Source organism: Chiloscyllium punctatum, chromosome 30 (assembly GCF_047496795.1).
Source record: "Chiloscyllium punctatum isolate Juve2018m chromosome 30, sChiPun1.3, whole genome shotgun sequence".
Taxonomy (NCBI): domain Eukaryota; kingdom Metazoa; phylum Chordata; class Chondrichthyes; order Orectolobiformes; family Hemiscylliidae; genus Chiloscyllium; species Chiloscyllium punctatum.
Genome location: NC_092768.1, coordinates 58019603 through 58039361, shown reverse-complemented (window position 1 = coordinate 58039361; position 19759 = coordinate 58019603). Strand labels below are relative to the sequence as shown.

At 45.4% G+C, this 19759-nt stretch overlaps 1 long non-coding RNA gene across 6 annotated transcripts in view; it reads left to right on the top strand.

Moving 5' to 3' along the window:
• Nucleotides 1-19759, top strand: part of LOC140455524 (uncharacterized) — a 110376-nt gene that overhangs the window by 76908 nt on the left and 13709 nt on the right. For 5 of the 6 annotated variants that reach the window (XR_011952905.1, XR_011952907.1, XR_011952902.1 and 2 more), the window contains 3 exons: nucleotides 1185-1304; nucleotides 14911-15029; nucleotides 19008-19508. This is a non-coding gene — a long non-coding RNA (uncharacterized lncRNA). The remainder of the gene's footprint in view (nucleotides 1-1184; nucleotides 1305-14910; nucleotides 15030-19007; nucleotides 19509-19759) is intronic. The other variant, XR_011952903.1, reaches the window with a different exon arrangement.

Here is a 19759-nt window from a genome sequence, read left to right as displayed (position 1 = left end):
GACCCCGCAAGATTGTGAACAGTTGAATATTTATGTTTCACCTTTTGTTCGTCCTGTAACCATGTCTCTCTGGTGTCTAAATCCCATTTATCTCTGTGTCACAAATCCATCTACCTTATTGAAGATACTTTGTCCATTTAAAAAAAACATAATTTACTCTTTCTCATAATCTCCTGTCACAAACCTATTCACTGATGAACAGTTTTAGTTAAACTGTTTCCATCCTGTTCCTTTCTACTTATCTTCAGTCACATTGCCATGCTGTTCCAATGCTTCACCTTTTCTCTTTGGATTTGGAAAGGTCCTTTCACCTGAATCCTGTTCCTGCATCCTCTCTGTCAGTTTAAAGCCCTGTCCATAAACCGACCGACATGATTGCCAGCACGCCATTCTAATCATGGTTCCACTGGGTCCCAGTGTAATGGGATTGTGTTTATTTACTCGTGGGATGTGGGTATCTCTGGCTGACCAGCCTTTCTTGCCCAGCTCTAGCTGCCTTTGAGCTGAGTAGCTTGCTCGGCAATTTCAGAGGGTAATTGAGAGGCAAACACTTTGTTGTGGGTATGTCGTGCAGACCATGTGAGGATGGGCAAATGTCCTTCTCGAAAGGACCAGTGTCTTTTTGATGAACAAAGATTATTTTGGACATCAGCAATGCAATGGTTTCATACTTATTCAGGAGTTGTTGCTTGCAAGTTTTTTTAAATTATTGATTTAAAATTTCCCCATTTCTGATGGTGGGATTCAAACCTGTCTTCTCTGAACATTAGCTGAGGGTGGATACATGCTCTCGCAATAATACCATGAGACCATCACTTCACCTGCTCACAGATTGCTCATTCCTGACCGGTTATACCAGTGTATAATGAAGCAAAACCCGTTCTTCCACCACAATTGTTTGATTCTGACATCTTCCAGCACTCTGTTGATATCACTCAGTCTCTCTCCATGTGGTATCCCTCACTGTGTGGGTCTAATTGCTGCCTCTGTCAGTGTCTTTCACTCTTGCAGCTACTCCACATCCTGAGCCAACAGAATTCTCCACTCCAGAGAGACGCAGCAGAACAGGCCAGGGGTGGAGACTGGGATTTTCCAGATCTGTGTTACTTAGTGCCATTCTCCATGTGTAATCCTCAGTGCATCAGTCTAATTTCCCATTCTGTCTATTTCTCTGTCGCCTGTAGGCATTTAGGAAGTTCCTGACTCAAGAGACTTTCCAATTGCTGGGTGTCTCGTCCATCACCACATGGTTGGTCAGCCAGAGAGAAAGAAGATCTGGAGCCTTCAATAAATCCTGCAGTGAGGTAAGATCACTGTCAGTGCACAGAGCAGAGAGCAATGAGATGGCTCCAAACATCAGCTAACAAGACATGACAAAGATGCAGTGCTGGTAGGGGGAGTACATTACAGACACACCCCAGGCTCAATCACTACCCCTACTGTAAGTTCTGTTGTACTGAGACTCATTACTCTGCAGCACTGTATCTTTGGCGTATCTTGTGCACCAGTGTCTTCAATAATTTGTAACTCCTATAACAGTTCCTGTCCCTGTAACCTCATGCCTTCCCGATAGCCCATCCACATATTTGAAATGTACTGCATTCCAAACTACCATCACTATCGCTATAACTTGCTTCAGTGTCTATCACATGCCTTATCTCAGTTGTCACCTCCTCCATTAACTGGAGTCAGAGTCATGCAGCATGGAAACGGTTTCTTCGATCCAACTAGTCCATGTTGACCAGAGTCCATGAATGAGTCATGTTTCCCTGCACTTGACCCATATCCCTTCAAACCCTCTTCTCTCCATGTACCTGCCCAATTGTCTTTTACATGTTGTTATTGTACTTTTCTCTACCATTTCCCATGGAAAGCCATTCCATGACTGCACCATCCTGTGTGTGAAAAATATTCTCCTCCAATCCCATCTAAGTCTTTCCTCTCCCATCTCATATTTATGCCCTCTAGAACATAGAACATGACAGTGCAGTACTGGCCTTTCGGCCCTCGATGTTGTGCCGACCTGTGGAACCAATCTGAAGGTCAAGTAGCCAACACTAGTCCATTCTCGTCCATATGTCTATCCAATGACCATTTGAATGCCCTTAAAGTTGGCGAGTCCACGACTGTTGCAGGCAATACATTCCATGCTCCGACTATTCTGAGTAAAGAACCTACCTCTGGCATCGGTCCCATATCTATTTATTAATGTTAATATTAATTGCTACCTTAATTTAAATCTATCTCACCTCATGCTAGGCATCGCCATCCGAGGGAAAGGGCTCTCACTGTCCAACCCATCTCACCTGCTGATTATCTTATATGTCTCAGTTAATTGGCCTCGAATGTCTTCTCGTGAACAGAAACAGGTTCAAGTTCCTCAGCCTTCCTCATAACACCTTCACTCCAGACTCGGTAAAATGTTAGAAAGTCTCCTCTGAACCCTTTCCAAATCTTTCACATCCTTCCTCTAATGTGGTGATCTGAACCATAGGCAACACTCCAACTGCGGCCGCACCAGAGTTTGGTACAGCTGCAGCATTATCTCATGGTTCTGAAACTCATTCCCTGTACCAATAAAAGCTCACGTGCTGAATGCCTTCTTAACAACTCTATCAACTGGGTGGCAACTTTCACCGATCCATGTACATGGACACAGTGATCTCTCTGTTCATCTGCATTACCAAGATCGGCTTTACCCCCATCCACATGTTTGGTCACCTTCTCAAATACGTCAATAAGGTTTGTGAGGCATGACCTACCCTTCACAAAACCGTGCTGACTATCCTTTGTCAACTTATTCATCTCCAGATGATTATAAGTGCTCGTTTTTACAAGCCTTTCAAACACTTTATCCAGAATCAAAGTAAGGTTCACAGCTCTATAATTACCCAGGGTTGTCTCTACTTCCCTTCTTGGTCAAGACGGCAACATTTGCTATCCTCCAGCCATCTGGCACTATTCCTGTCGACAAGGACGACATAAGGATCAAAGCCAAAGTCTCAGCAATCTCCTTCCTGGCTTACCAGAGAATCCAAGGACAAATCCTATCCAGCACAGGGGACTTACCTATTTTTAGACTTTCCAGAGTTGCTAATACCTTCTCCTTCAGCAGTTCAATCCCATCTAGTTATGGACTCCACTACCCTGGGGTAAAGATGTTTGCAAATCAACTTACCAGTACCCCTCATGGTTTTCTAAACCTTTATAAGGTCACCCTTCAGCAACCTACATCCAATGGAAATGAGAAAGAAAATGACACAAATATCCCTACTTGGGTCCCTGCCACAACTTTGTCACAATGCTCTGGGATACATTTGTTCAGGATCTATGGCTTTTTCTCCCTTTGTGTTCTAAGACCTCCAGCACCACCTCTTCTGTAATGTGGACTCTTTACAAGCCATCACCGTTTATTCCCTTTGTTTCCTAGTCTTTGTCCACAGTACGTTCTGACACAAAATGCTCATTTAGGGTTTCGCCCATCTCCTGTGGTTCAGATCACCGCATTAAAGGAAGGATAGCCTCACTGATCTTTGAGGAGCCCTGATGTCTCTCTCATTGCTTTTTTGTACGTGTGTGCTGAAGAAAATTCTTTGCATTCTCCTTTACCTTATCTGCCAAAACTATCTCATTCCCCCCACCCCCATGTTGCTTTCCAGCTTATCCAGCCTCTCCGTTTCTGTCAAACCCTCCAGTATCAGTAACATCTTCGTCAATCCTTGCACCATTTACAGTTTCAGGAAATGTTTCCTAAATCAGGATGATCAGAATTCTATGCAGTACTCCAAAGCTGTGCTGACTATCCTTAATCAATCCTTGCCTTTGGAAATGCACATAACTCCTGTCCTGCAGAATCGCTTCCAACAACGGATGCACCACTGACATCAAGCTAATTGGTGTTGATGAGCCTGGCTTTCCTTCTTAGCCTTTCCTAAGCACTGGCACAACATTTTCCCCCCTCCAGGCTCCCTGGAGACACTGATAACCTCTGGCTATCAGTGATAGAAAAATCTCTTTATGGGACTCTGCAATTTCTTCCTGAGCTTCCCACAATATCCTGAGATATACTTCATTAGGACTTCCCAAGGACTTGTTTCTCTTATATGCATTTTAAAACCTCCAGCACCTCCTATTATGTGGAGTCTTTTGAAAACATCACTGTATTTTTTTCCCCTGACTTCCCCAGTCTTCCTCCACAGAAAGTTCAAATGTGAAACTTTTGTTTAGTATCTCACCCATCTCCTGTGGATGACCCCATTCATCTTCAAGGAGCCATATTCTGCCCCTAGGTAATCTTCTGTTGTTAATGTACATGTAGAATCTCTTTGGATTGTACTCATCCTGATCTGCCAAAGATTTCTGTGGTCTCCTTTTTGCCCTCCTGATTTCCCTTTTAAATGTATTACTCCACTCACAATGTTCTTCAATGGTTTCCCTTAATCCAGCTGGCTATATATGACATGTGCCCCCGTTTTGTTGAGCAGAGCCTCAATACCCCCCCCCGTTATCCAATGTTTCTACTTGTGTCAGCATTGTCATTCACGCTAACAGGAATATGTTTGCCCTGAACTCTCATTTTATTGCTCTTTTGAAAGTTTCCCATCTGCCTGATGTCCAGACCTGTAACTAGCCTCCACAATCAATTGTTAAAAGCTCTTGACTAATACCTTCTGAATTGAAGCAAGGCCAGTTTTGATCTTTAACTTATGGACCAAGCTTGTCCTTTCCATCGCTATTTTCAAACTAATAGAATTGTGATCACTTTGCAAAAGTGTTGCCCCACTAATAACTCAGTCCCTTTCCACTTCTTGCTTCCCAAGGGGAGGTCAGGTTTTACCCCTTTCTTCAGTCCGACCATTTACATTCTGACTGAGACAGTTTTCTTAAAACATGACTAACAAATTCCTTGCACCCAAGCTCTGAACACTCTAGCAGTCTGAGACTAGGTTTGGAAAGTTAAAATCCCCGGCCATTACAACCCTATCCTTCTTACAGATATCTGAGATCTCCGACATATTTGCTGCTCAAATTCCCACTGACTGTTGGGGGCCTGTACTACAGTCATATCAAACTGATGTCCCATTCTCATTTCTCAGTTGCACTATTATAGCTTCACTCGGCGATCCCCAGGATTATCCTCTCTAAGTGCTGCAATGATGTTTCTCTGATCAAAAACGCCATTCCCCCTCCTCTCGCACCTCCTGTTCTTTCCTTCCTGTAGAACCTGTCCCCTGGAACATTGATCTCCCAGTCCTGCCCCTCCCTCAGCTTTGTTTCTGTCATACTATGGTATCCCAGTCCCATCTTCCCATCTCCATGCACTGAGTTCATCTGCCTTAACTGTTCGACCTTTTATTTGAAGTAAATGCACTTTAATTGATCAGTTTTCCCTCATTGTCTGCTGTGATTTTGCCGGTCTTGTCTATTTAAATTCCTGTCTTGAAATTCTGTCTCAGCCTCAACCTTCAGACTATAGCCTGAGACTATCCACCTCACTGTGGATAACACCGTCACCTTTCATGTCATCTCCAAACCTAATAATGATACCTTCTGCTTTCACATTCAACTCATTAATGCATATAATACCATACAGAATAATGAGAGAAATACATAGACTCAATAGCCAGAGACATTTCCCCAGGGCAGGATTGACTGGTTTGAAGATATTAGGAGGAATGTATAAAGGAGACATCAGAGGTAGGTTCTTTACGCAGAGAGTTGTCAATGCATGGAATGCATTGCCAGCTCTGCTGGTGGAAGCAAAGTCATTGGGGATATTTAAGCGACTGCTGGACATGCACATGGATCGCAGTGAGTTGAAGGGTCCGTAGGTTAAGTTATTATATTTTACATTAGTATTAAGTCTCGGCACAACTTCGTGGGCCTAAGGGCCTGTTCTGTGCTATACTTTTCTATGTTCTATGTTCTATGTTCTATGTTCTATAATAAACAGCAATGGTTGCTGCACAGACCCCTGTGGTACACCCGCTGGTGAAATAAATTCAAACACAAAACCAACCCTCCACCGTTGTGGATCCAGTTTGCCAAATTGCCTTGGATCCCATTGGTCTGTAGGACCAGCGTTCCATGAGGGACCTTGTCAAGCGCCTTATTGAACTCCATGCAACCCACATCTTCTGCACTGCCCTCATCAAAATCCTCAATCGTAATTTCAAGGAAAAAAGCTCAGCTTAATTTGGGAGAGGTTCTTACTCTACCAAATCCGTGATGAGTATCCCTAATCAATCTCTGCCTTTCCAAATGTTGATTCATTCTGTCCCTCAGAATTGTGTCCAATAATTTCCCTGCCCCTGCTGTCAGACTATCTGCTCTGTCATTACCTGGCCTATCCCTGCTGCCCTTCCTGAACAAAGGAACCACATTAGCTATCCTTCAGTCATTCGGCACTTCACCTGTGAACAGCAAAATATTAAATATATCCATAAGGGCCCCAGCAATCTCCTTCCTTACCCCCCATAGCAGCCTGGGATGCATTTCTTTGGGCACTGTGGATTTCTCCAACTTTGAGTGTGAAAAAATTCAATACTTCCGCCTTATTGATCTTTAACATGTTAAAGAACCTGGCCATCCCAACTGAAATCCCTGGCGACAATGTGATTCTCCTGTGTGAATACAGATGGGAAGTATTAATTGAAGACCTCACCTACTTCCTCTGGCTCCATGCACAGATTGTACCTTTAGTTTCCCCAGTAATCCTCTTATTCTAACTGTACTGCTAAAATATCTTGTGGCTTCTCCTTAACACTATCTACCAATGATATTTAATGACAATTGTTTGTCCTTCATTTTTCAAGAACGCCCTTGCACTCCCTATACTTTCTAATGGCTTCACCGGAGTTTATTGCACTGTATTTTCTTTATCAAACTCACATTATCACTTAATTAGTATTTGCTGGATATGCTGCCTTTACTATTCCCTCGTCAGGAACACACTGGCCCTGAATTTTCACTGCATCACTTTAACATTCTCCCATTTTCAAAATATAGACCCAACTGCAGATAGTCCTCCCAGTCTCTGTTTGCCTGATCCTCTCTCATGATCATGATAATGATAAGAGACTCAGTTGTAAGGGAGTCTCTTTGGAGATTCTTTGGCTGCAGTAGAGACCCCAGGATGGTGTGCTGCCTTCTGGGTACCAGGCAATGGGTATCTCTGAGCGGTTACAGAACATTCTGAAGTGACAGGGTAAATACTCAGAGGTCATTGTTCACATCGGTACACATGACACAGTTAGTCAAAGGTATGGGATCCTGTGAAATATGTACAGGGAGTGCGGAAAGAAGTTAAAAAACAATACCTCAAGCGTTGTGATCTCCAGGTTACTATCAGTGCCACATGCCAATGAGGATAGAAATAGATCAGCCAGATGGATGTGTGCTTGAGGAGCTGGTGGAGGGGACAGGGTTTTCAGTTCTTGGATCATTGGGATCTCTTCTGAGGTAGAGGTGACCTCTATAAGGGGGATGGTTTGGACTTGAACCAGAGAGGCACCAGTATCGCTGGGGGAAGATTTGCTTGTCTTACCCAGAGGGTTTAAACTCGTTTTGCAGGGTTTCGGAGTAAGAGAGGGCCCATTGACCAGTCAAGAGAAGAATGCATCAGCCATCGAGAGCATGTTTTCTATCCAGGATATCCAGGGGCACAGTCAAGGGAGGGAAAATACTTCTGATTTAAATGACATTTATTTCAAAGTGCAAAACCTGACTGGTAAGGTAGGCAAGCTCAGAGCATGGATTGGCTCTAGGGACTGGGATATTATAGCCATAACAGAAACATGGCTGAGAGAAGGACAGGACTGGCAGCTCAGGATACAGAAGCTACAGCCGTGACAGAAGAACAAGTAAGTATGGAGGGGAAGTTGTCCTTTTGATATGGAAGGACAAAAACAACAGTGCTCAGAGAGGATACACTTAAGGGGTCATCAAATGAGGTCATATGGTTAGACGTTCAAAGCAAAAAGGGAATGGTCAGTCTGCTGGGATGGTGTTCTGGGCCCCCAAAATAGCCAGCGGGTACTAGAGGAGCAGATGTGAAGAGAGATGGTAGGTACCTATGGAAATAAGAGAATAGTATTGGTTGGAGATTTTAACTTCCCCTGGATTGACTTGGCCACCTAGAGCGTATAAGACGCGTATGGGGTGGAATTTATCAAATGTGTCCAGGAAAGTTTCCTAGATCGATATGTAGACGGCCCCACTCTACTCAGGCAGGTGCAACACTGGAGCTCCCCTCAGAAAACGAGGTCGGGCAAGTGACTGAAGTGTCATTCGGAGACCACTTTGGGTCCAGTGACCACAACTGTCTTCGTTTTAGCATAGTTATGGCAAAACGTCAGACAGGTCCACAGATTAAGGTATGAAACTGGACCAGAGCCAGATTTGGGGCCATTAATCAGGAACTAGCAGAGGTCGATTGGGTGAATTAAAAATCTTACAACACTATGTTATAGTCCAGCAGGTTTATTTCGAAACTCTAGTTTTCAAAGCGCAGGTGATCATTCTAAAAGATGAAAGGCATAACTAAATTTGTTTGGTATTACTTTCCATAACACTGCCATTCTGTTGCTATAAATTCTGTGCCTTATGATTGTGCTCCACAATCACCTGATGAAGCAGTGCTCCGAAACCTAGTGTCTCCAAATAAACCTGTTGGACTGTAAGTTGGTGTTGTGTGATTTTTAACATTGTCCATCCCAATCCAACACGCAGGCTCCTCCACATCATGCTCCCATCAACTGGGTGAGTCTGTTTGAAGGAAATGGAATGACTGACAAATGGGAGGCTTTTAAAGTGTAATCTCAATAGGTCTCTTCTAGGGTGAAGGGAAAAACCTGGCAGGTTTAGGGGTCACTGGCTGATGGGTGATATTGAAACTCTGTTCAAGAAAAAGAAACGACACACATTGTCTTTAATATTTCCGTAACTATGTAACTTCTTCCAGTCCGAAAGACACGATCGCTCGGTGGAGACTTGACAATCCTCTCAGGTCCCTGCAGCATTCCCGATCTGTGGAACTCACTGAAAGACTGTGACTCTCCCAATCCAGTTCCAACAAGACTCACTATGTGGAACATCATCCCATTGCTAACACCCACCCTGTCAATGTAAGCTCCTTCAGTTTCTCCATCCATCTACACCTCTCCAATACCTTCTCCAGCTCTTATACCCCTATCTGTGTAAATGTCACCCTCCCCTACAAACCTTCCCACTTTGACCAAACTGGAGGAGGTTCCAAATGCTTCCTTATCTGTGAAACTGTCTCGAAGCACAATTACTGCCCTTCTGGAAAATCTGTCAGACTCCACACCCTCCATATCTAAATAATCTGCAGAAGGAAACCTTCCTATATCTATAACCATCTTCAGTCATGACTACCCTCCATATCTCTGTTTGGTCCTCCAGTCTGTACAACCCACTTTATCTCTGTCATCTGCTCCATTCACCGAAAACCCTCCCTGTCTGTGTATACTGCTCCATCCTACCAACTTCCTTCTCCCTGTAAATTGCCCATCCGTCCCAACCTCCCCATCACCATGAACCCCTGCAGGCCCTACAGCTCTCCACATTTCTGTAACACCCTGTGGCTCTATGGTCTTCCCTCCCTGTGAAACCACCTCCAATCCCCACAACCCTCCCAGTCTGGGTTGTCTGCTCCAGATCAGACCATTGCTGTCTCTGTTACTGCGGACAATCCTAGTAAACATCACTAATGTATCTATTCATTCAGATCCCATCCTCTCCAGCCTCCCGAAACCTCTTCTTGTCATTGTAACCCTCCCGATTTAGAACACAGAACAGTACAGCATAGTAGAGGCCCTTCAGCCCTCAATGTTGTGCCCATCTTTTATCCTTCTCTAAGATCAATCTAACCTGCAGAGTATTCAAGGAATATAGAAAATCACAGCACAGGAACAGGCTCTTCAGTCCTCTAAGCCTCCGCCTATCCTGATCCTCTGTTGAAACCTGTCACCTATTTTGTGAGGATCTGTACCCCTTTGGTCCCTGCCCATTCGTGCCTCTGTCTGGATACATCTTAAGTGAGGTTATCATTCCAGCCTGTACCACCTCCGCTGGCCACGCGTTCCAGGTCCCCATCACCCTCTGCATAAAGATCTTTCCAGTGTATCTGCCCTAAACCTTCCCCCTCTCATTTTAACGTGACCTGCCAACTTTTGTATACGATACCCTTCCAATAAAGAAAAGCATGCCGTATGCCACCGTGACCAATTTATTGTCCTGCGTTGGCCCCTTGTAAGGAACAATGGGCCTGAATACCCAGATCTCTCTCTGCATCAATTTTCCCTTGGACCTTTCCATTTACTGTATAGTTCACTTTCCAATCAGATCATCCGAAACGCATCACCTCGCATTTGCCCGGATTGAACTCCATCTGCCATTTCTCTGCCCGCCTCTCCAATCTATCTATATTCTGCTGTATTATCTGACATTCCCCTTCACTGTCTGCTACTCCACCAATCTTGGTGTCATCTGCAAACCGGCTAATCAAGGAACCAATATCTTCCTCCAAATCATTGATATGTATTACAAGCAACAGTGGTTCCTGTGGAACACCACTGGCTACAGGTCTCCATTTTGAGAAATTCATTTTGCTATCATTCATATGTCTATCCAAAAGTTTCCCGAATGTATCTGACTCTATCACCCACACTGGCAATATGTTCCAATCATCCACCACACACTGTGTAAAGAAGCTACCTCTGACATCTGGGCGGCACGGTGGCACAGTGGTTAGCACTGCTGCCTCACAGCGCCAGAGACCCGGGTTCAATTCCCGCCTCAGGCGACTCTCTGTGTGGAGTTTGCACATTCTCCCAGTGTCTGCGTGGGTTTCCTCCGGGTGTTCCGGTTTCCTCCCACACTCCAAAGATGTGCAGGTCAGGTGAATTGGCCATGCTAAATTGCCCGTAGTGTTAGGTAAGGGGTAGATGTAGGGGTATGGGTGGGTTGCACTTCGGCCGGGCGGTGTGGACCTGTTGGGCCGAAGGGCCTGTTTCCACACTGTAAGTAATCTAATCTAATCTCCCCTCAACCTTCCTCCAATTACCTTACAATTTTGCCTCCTAGTGAAAGCCATTTTCGCACTGGGAAAAATCTCAGGCCACCCATCCTATGTCTGCCTCTCATCATCTCGTACACCTCTATCAAGTCACTTGTCATCCTTTTTCATTCCAAACAGAAAAGTCCTGGCTCCCTCAACCTTTCTTCGGTAGACCTCCCCTCCAGACCAGGCAACATCCTGATAAATCTCCTCTGCTCCCTCTCCAAAATGTCCACATTTTTTCCTGTAATGAGGCAACCAGACCTGAACGCAATATTCTAATTGTGGTCTCACCACAGGATGTATCAAACTGCAACATAACCTCACAGCTCTTAAACTCAACCCCCCCTGCAAACAAAAGCTGACACATCATTGGCTTTCTTAACAACCTGAACAATTTGGTTCGCAACTGTGAAGGATCTCTGGACATTGACCCAAGATTTTTCTGCTACTCCTCACTGTTGCGAATCCTGCATTAACCCTGTAAATTTTTTCTGCAGAATTCTTCAATCGTAAACCCTCCCTATTTTGATATTTTTCTCCAGTCCCCACGACACTCTTAAACTGTGAAACCTCTTCCAGTCCCTACAATCCTCCTTAGCTCTGTAACCTCTGTAAGCAGGTAGTTGTACTCGTGTTGTTTAGGCGATGGGTTAGAAATCCATTGGGGCTTGACCACACAGTTTCGAATCCTGCCCAACAAGGCAGTGGGGTTGACTGGTGCCGGTGTCCGGAGATCTTCTCGCAGAGCTCTTTGGAGAATGTGTCCTATGTCCCCAATGTACAGGAGAGGAGGAGACTGGGAGCCTTCTCATAGCACTTCACAAAAAGTCTCCAGGATACCTGAAAATCAACCCAACGACCTGTTGCCAAACATTTCAATTCCTCCCCCTCCCACTCTATCGAGAACATGCAGGTCCTGGCCCTCCTCCAACCGCCACTCCCTCACCACCTGACGCCTGGAGGAAGAACGCCTTTTCTTTTGCCTTGGGACCTTTCAACCCCATGGCATCAATGTGGACTTCACCAGTTTCCTCTTTTCCCCTTCTCCACTTACCGCAGTTCCAACCTTCCAGCTCAGCACCACCCTCATGAGCTGTCCCACCTTCCTTCCCACCAATCTGCTCCACCCTCCTCTCTGACCTAACACTCTTACCCCCAATTCCAACCACCTATTGCACTCTGAGCTACCTTTCCCCCAGCCCCACCCCCTCCCATTTATCTCTCCACCCCCGAGGCTCCCAGCCTCGTTCCTAATGAAAGGCTCCAGCCCGAAACGTCGACTTTCCTGCTCCTCAGATGCTGCCTGACCTGTTGTGCTTTTCCAGCACTACACTGTCAACTCTGATCGCCAGCATCTGCAGACCTCACTGTCTCCTGTTTATCAGATGAACCAATGCAGTGAGGAATGGCAGATGCAGATTAATTTAGATAAATGTGAGGTGCTTCATTTTGGAAAAGCAAATCCTCAGAGGACTTATCCACTTAATGGTAAGGTCCTAGGGAGTGTTGCTGAACAAAGAGACCTTGGAGTGCATGTTCATAGCACCTTGAAAGTGGAGTCGCAGATAGATAGGATAGTGAAGAAGGCGTTTGGTATGCTTTCCTTTATTGGTCAGAGTATTGAGTATAAGAGTTGGGAGGTCATCTTGCGGCTGTACAACTGTTGGAATATTGCGTGCAACTCTGGTCTCATTCTTACCGGAAGGATGTTGTGTAACTTCAAAGGGTTCAGAAAAGATTTACAAGGATGTTGCCAGGGTTGGAGGACTTGAGCTACAAGGAGAGGCTGAATCGACTAGGACTGTTTTCCCTGGAGTGTCAGAGGCTGAGGGGTGACCTTATAGAGATTTATAAAGTCAGGAGGGGAATGGATAGGATAAACAGACAAGGTTTATGGGATGGGGGAGTCCAGAACTAGAGGGCATAAGTTCAGGGCGGAGAGGTGAAAGATTTGAAAGGGACCTAAGGGGCACCTTTTTTCACGCCAAGGGTGCTATGTGTACGGAATCAACTGCCAGAGGAATGGTGGAGGGAAGTAAAATTACTGCATTTAAAAGGCATCTGGATGAGCATATGAATAGGAAGGGTTTAGTGGGATAAGTGCCGGTAAATGGAACTAGAATGGTTATGATATCTGATTGGTGTGGACGAATTGGACCGAGGGGTCTGTTTCTCTGCTGTATATCGCTATCACTCTATGACGGTAATTGTTTCCCACTGTCCATCCACAGCCTGACATTTCAGTCTGTTTCCCCTGTTAACCTTGGTCAGTTCTCCTCTCTGATGCATTGTTTCTGACGCTCGGGTGTGCTTTATGGTCATTTGAAAACTTGACAATCTCTTTGAATTCCACTATCTTGCAATCTCCTGGAGGATCTCTGTGATACATCACTCCTTCCCTCAGCTTCATCACTCAACGGTCGATCTGAGATCATGATATCCCTAGCCATCTGCACAATATGTTATTCAAAGGAACACTGACAAAAAACATTCAAAGAGGAGATCTGATAATTTCACTCTTGCCAGTGTGACTGTCCCAGATCATGCAAAGATTGAAGTCTCCCAAAACTATCGTAATGCCTTTGTTACAAATTCCAATGAATTCCTGTTTAATACAGGGATGAACAATGAAATGCTGCTAGGCAGCCTAAAAACAAAGTTCTTCTGCTTGTGTTTGTGACACATGGGACCCAGAATTCACATTCAGGCTGATTCAGCTGCATCATCTGAAACCATATTGCTTTCTCTGTAATGCCTTTGTTATTGATTACTGTCAGGGTTACCCATCCTGTACACCTATTCTGCCCGAGATCCCACAAGGTTGTGTACTATTTATGTTCCAAATTTTGTTCACCCTGTAACCACATCTCTCTGCTGACTAAATCCCATTTATCTCTGTACCACAAGTCTATTATCTTATTGCAGATACTTTGGCAATTCCAAAAAAAAATTATAATTTATTCTTTCCCACAATATCCTGTCAAAAAGTGACTCACTGATGTACAGTTTTAGTTAAACTCTGTCCCTTCCTGTTCCTTTCTGCTTGTCTTCAGTCAAATTCCCATGCTGTTCCAATGCGTTACCTTTTCTCATTGGATTTGGAAAGCTACTTTCACTTGAACCCTGTCCCTGCATCCTCCATGTTAGCTTAAAGCTCTGTCCATAAACCGACATGATTGATAAGGACAACAATGTTGTTTTTAATTCACTCGTGGGATATTGTTGTCTCTGGCTGGCCAGCATTTCATGCCCACCCCCGAGCTGCCCTTGAGCTGAGTGCCTTGCTAGACTAATACAGAGGGCAGTTTAAAGTCAACTCCATTGCTCTGGGTCTGGAGTCATATGTCGGTCAGACCAGCTGCCTACCGATTTCCTTCCTGAACGATATTGAGAATTCAGATGGGTATCCCTGCTACCGGCATTAAATTCTGGATGAACAGTCTAGTGAGAGTAACACTAGGCCATCGCCTGGCCCACTGATAGTCCCCTCATCCCTGAGTACTGATCTCAGTGCACCATGAATCAAACCCTTCTTCTGGACCGTGGTTTGATCCTGACACCTTCCAGCACTCTAGTGATATCACTCAGTATCTGTCCATGTGATGTCCGTCACTGTGAGGGTCTAATCGCTGACAGTGACTGCAGCTTTTGCAGCTACTCCAGATCCTGAGCCAACAGAATTCTGCACTCCAGGGAGACGAGGCAGCGCAGGCCAGGGATGGAGACTGGGATCTCTGGGACTCAGTGCCATTCTCCATGTGTAACCCTCACTGTATCTGTCTTAAGTTCCCATTCTGTCTATTTCTCTGTCTCCTGCACATATTCAGGATGTTCCTGACTCAATAAACTTCCCAACTGCTGGGTGTTTCATCCATCATCTCATTGAACACAGTTGGTCAGCCTGAGGGCAGGGAGATCTGGAGTCTTCAATAAATCCTGCATCGAGGTAAGATCACTCACAGTGAACAGAGCAGAGCGAATTTAAGGGATCGAAGTTTGGTCCGGAAGACCTGACACAGCTGCATTGCTAAAGGGTGATCACAGGGCGTGAAGGTCCCAAGCACAATCTCCAGTCTCTTGTTAACTTTCATCACTGCAGTTCTGAGCCTTCCTGTGACGATATAGGAATTTCAGTTATCAATCCAGGCCTCTGCTGCCTTCGTGAGCATCTGGACAACATAGGGGAAAGGAGGCCTCCCTTAAGAAGGTGGTATTGAAACCTGGGATCTTCCTGTTCCCTATTCCCCCTCCTCACACAGTCTCTTGTCATGAGATAGGGTCATACAACAAGGAAACACACCTTTTGGTCCATCTCATCTGCACCAGTGTCTTGAATGGTTGTAATTGCGAGAAAAGTTCCTATTTCTGTAACCTCCACCCCTCCCATTATCCTGCTGTATATTTGAAATCTACTCCATGCTGACGACACTCCCTATTTGTAAATTGCTACAGTATCGATAACATGCCCATCTCAATAATCTCATCCTGCACTTCGTACAATAATCTCTATTTCTGTAGTTTTACATAATAACTGCAGTCCACCCTGTCTCTGTAAAATCCTCCAGCCCGGACCAAAATACCCACCTGTGTACCTTCCTCAAGTTCCAAGAGAACATGATATCACTGTAACCTTCTGCAGGTCCGATCACATTCCTGTCTCCTGGCCTACAGCACCACATGACCTCTGTAAGAATCTCCCATGCCTACCAACCTTCTTATCTGTGTAAACACCTCCAGACACGGTTGTGGTTCTGTTCGCCGAGCTGGGAATTGGTGTTGCAGACGTTTCGTCCCCTGTCTAGGTGACATCCTCAGTGCTTGGGAGCCTCCTGTGAAGGGCTTCTGTGATCTTTGCTCCAGCACTTATTGTGGTTTGTCTCTGCTGCTTCCAGTTGTCAGTTCCAGCTGTCTGTTGCTGTGGTCGGTATATTGGGTCCAGGTCAATGTGCTTGTTGATTGAATCTGTGGATGAGTGCCATGCCTCGAGGAATTCCCTGGCTGTTCTCTGTTTGGCTTGTCCTATAATAGTAGTGTTGTCCCAGTCGAACTCATGTTGCTTGTCATCTGCATGTGTGGAATTTTCAGCAGCAGCAACACTCCCCCATCTCTGTGCGCTCCTCCCTGCACCTCAAACACTATCTCTTTGTGAGGCTCTACAGTTTAGGGTGGCATGGCAGTTCAGTGGTGAGCACTGCTGCCTCACAGCGCCAGAGACCAGGTTCGATTCCAGTCTTGGGGGACTGGCTGCAAGGAGTTAGCACATTGTCTCTGTATCTGCATGGGTTTCCCCCAGGTGCCCCATTTTCCTCCCGCAGTCCAAAGATGTGCAGATCTGGTGAATTGGCCATTCGAAACTGCCCACAGCGTTAGGTGCATTAGTCAGAGGGAAATGGGTCTGGGTGGATTATTCTTTGGAGAGTTGGTGTGGACTTGTTGGGCCACAGTGCCATTTCCATACTGTAGGGAATCTAATAAAATCTAAACTCTCCCTCTGCATTCCATATTACTGACCCTAAAAATATCCCTCTAACAATTAAACAGTTCCAAACCTCCCAACCTCTGTAAACTACGACAGCTCCAACATCCCTCCTTATTGGTGTAACCTGAAACCCTCTCAACATGTGGAGACCCCACAATCCTCCCTATCTGTGTAATCCTATCAGGTCACTGCAATACTCCCAACCTGTAGAACCCAATCCAATGCCTGTGACTCTCCCAATCCAGTTCCTACAAGACTCACTATCTGTGTAACATTCTCCCGTCACTATCACCCACCCTGTCAATGTAAGCTCCTCTAGTATCTCCATCCATCTAATCATCTCCATAACCTTCTCCAGCTCTTGTAGCCCTATCTGAGTAAATGTCACCCTCATCTATAACCCTCCCTAAAGTAGGGACCGTTCCACAGTTTCTTCACCCTCTGGCTGAATAAATTCCTCCACATCTCCATTCTAAAGGGTCGTTCCTTCACCCTAAAGCTGTGCCCTTGGCCCCTAGTCTCTCCGCCCCCTCCCGCCAGCCCGTCCATTCCATCCAGGCCCCTCAGTATTCTGTAAGTTTGAATGAGATCCTGCCACCGCCGCCTCTGAAACTTCATCAAGTGTAGACCCAGAGACTTCACCTGCTCCTCATATGGCAAGCATTTCATTCTTGTAAGACTAGTTCATGTACCCCCTCACATCCTTTGTCCAGACTGTTAATGTATGACATGTACAGCTTGGCCCCAACACTGACCCCTGTGGAGTTCCCCTCATCACCAGTTCCCATCATGAAAACGACCCCTTTATACTTACTGTGTCTTCTGCTAATCAGCCAATCCTCTATCCACACCAAGCATGTTGTTCTGAAACTGCTGGATTTGTTTTCCTGTCTGGCTGGGAACAAGCAGAGTAGATAAAAGGGAGGAATGGTTTGTCGGGATTTTCAGAAACCTTTCAACAAGGTCCCACTGAAGAGGTGGATAAGCAAAATTAGTAAATGTGGGATTGGAGGGAATGTACGAGCATGGATTGGGAATTCTATAACAGAAAATTAAGCGGGAATAAATGGATTAGTGCTTGACCCCTAACTATTCGCAAAGGGATTTGATACATTTGATGGATGGACAAAATCTACTGCTTCCATGTTTGTTGCTGACACAGAACGAGATGGGAATGTGGGTTGTGTGGAGGAAGCAAAGGGGACATGAACAGTCCATGAGTTTCCTGTGTACAAATTCATTGACGGGATGTGGTCATCACTTGCTTGGCCATCATTACCTTCCCATCTGTAATTCCCTGGAGAAGGTGGTGGGGAGCTGCCTTCCTCCCCTATTGCAGTGCTTTGGGTGTAGGGACAGACACAGTGCTAGGAGGATGGAGCGTGGCTTGGAGGGCACCTTGGAAATGCTGGTGTTCCCAAGCAGCTAGAATTCCTGTCCTTCCAGGGTATAGTTGCTCCGGATTTGTGAAGTGGTCATGAAAGGGCCTTCCTGAGTGACCTCAGCGCTGATTGTAGATTTTTTATTTATTTATTCACTCGTGGTCATGAACATTGCTGGATGTGTTGTTGATTTGGAGTTGTCCCTGAGAAGGTGGTGGTGAGCTGCCTTCCTGAACCACTGCACCAACCGTTGGAACTGTTGTTATCTGTGTACCCTCCAGCAGGCACTACAACACTCACGTCTGTAACTGCATACAGACAATGCAGCTCTTCCTGTATATGTGGCATCCTTCTCTGCCAACAACACTTATTGTTCATCAGAATGTCTCACCACCTCCATTCCCATCTGTGCTAGTGATCTCTTTACTCTTCTTTACACTTCTGATCACCTATAACCTCTTCCCTTCTAAATTTGTAACCCTTCAGTGTCTGTGATTCTCAATATAACTGTATTCAATGACAGCGCAGGTCCCCTTCCTTAAATCTCTTTGAATTACAGCGGCTGGTTGTGCTAAATTGGTACTTTTCATCCTCCTTATCCATCTTAGCTCTTCCAGCCCCTGCAATCCCACTAATTTGCAATGCTCCCATTCTCTGTACCTCCTTATGTCCTTGAACACCACGAGTGCTTCAAACGTCTGTAACCCCCCCCCCTCCCCCCAGTTACTGCGAGTCTTCTAATTCTGTAACATCCAACAGTCTCCAGTACCTTACAACACTTACTGGCTGTCAATTTGCATTTGTTGAAGTTTTCACATCTCAGGAAGCAGCTCACAAAAAGCCTTTTAGACTCTACAAGGCTCCGTCACCAACAAGCCACCATCTCTCTATTTCCTTTGCCTCCCTCAGTGCCTGCAACTCTCCCTGTATCTTGCAATAACCTGCTTTAGACACTGCAGGTCTGCCTACCTCCGCAGATAACCTGTTCCATCCCCGGCAGCATGCTCAATCATTGTAACACCCTCTGCACACTCTCATCCTCCTCTTTTCCACTGTCTTCCAGGTACAGTGGCGATCCTGTGAGGGAGCAGTGTGAAGTGGGATGATACACATCTCAGCTGAGGGTTGAGGCCTACTATTACCTGGGAGTCACAAAGGGAGAGAACCTGACAGTGAGCAGCACAAAGTGGGAGAATATAAATCAGCAGTGAGGATCAAGGCCTAGCAGGACTTGGCGTTGGAGAAACAGCAGAGCAGGAGGCTCTGACTCAGCACCAAGTCACAGAGGGAGTGACCATGTGATGGAGCAACTTGATTCAGGAACATGAGGTTCATTCACAACTGGGAGTTACAGAAGCACCAAAGTGGGAAGATATAAATCAGCACTGAGGATCGAGGGCGAGTCATACCTGGGAGTCACAGAGACGGTGACCCTGTGAGGGAGCAGAGTGGAGTGGGAGCTGGAGAATTACACATCCCTGGGAGTCACAGAGATAACTTTCTGCTGCTGGGACCTGCCTGCACTGATTTTGAAAGAAGTGCAAGAGCCATCACAGAAAATGCTGTAAGTTCATTGGCTGAGATTACATTGTTATTAGCGACTGTCTCTGATTTGCTTTTAGTTAGCAAATTTATTTTTTCAACTTCTGAAATAAGAGTTGAACTTAGAAATAAGAGGGAGAAGTGAGATTCTGAGCCACTATAATAAATTATCTTCGCTAAGCCACAGCTGAATAAGCGACTTAACCACTCTGTTATTTCCCTGATGTTAACTTCATTCAAGGTAATTAATTAAGTTACTCTAGACATGTTGCA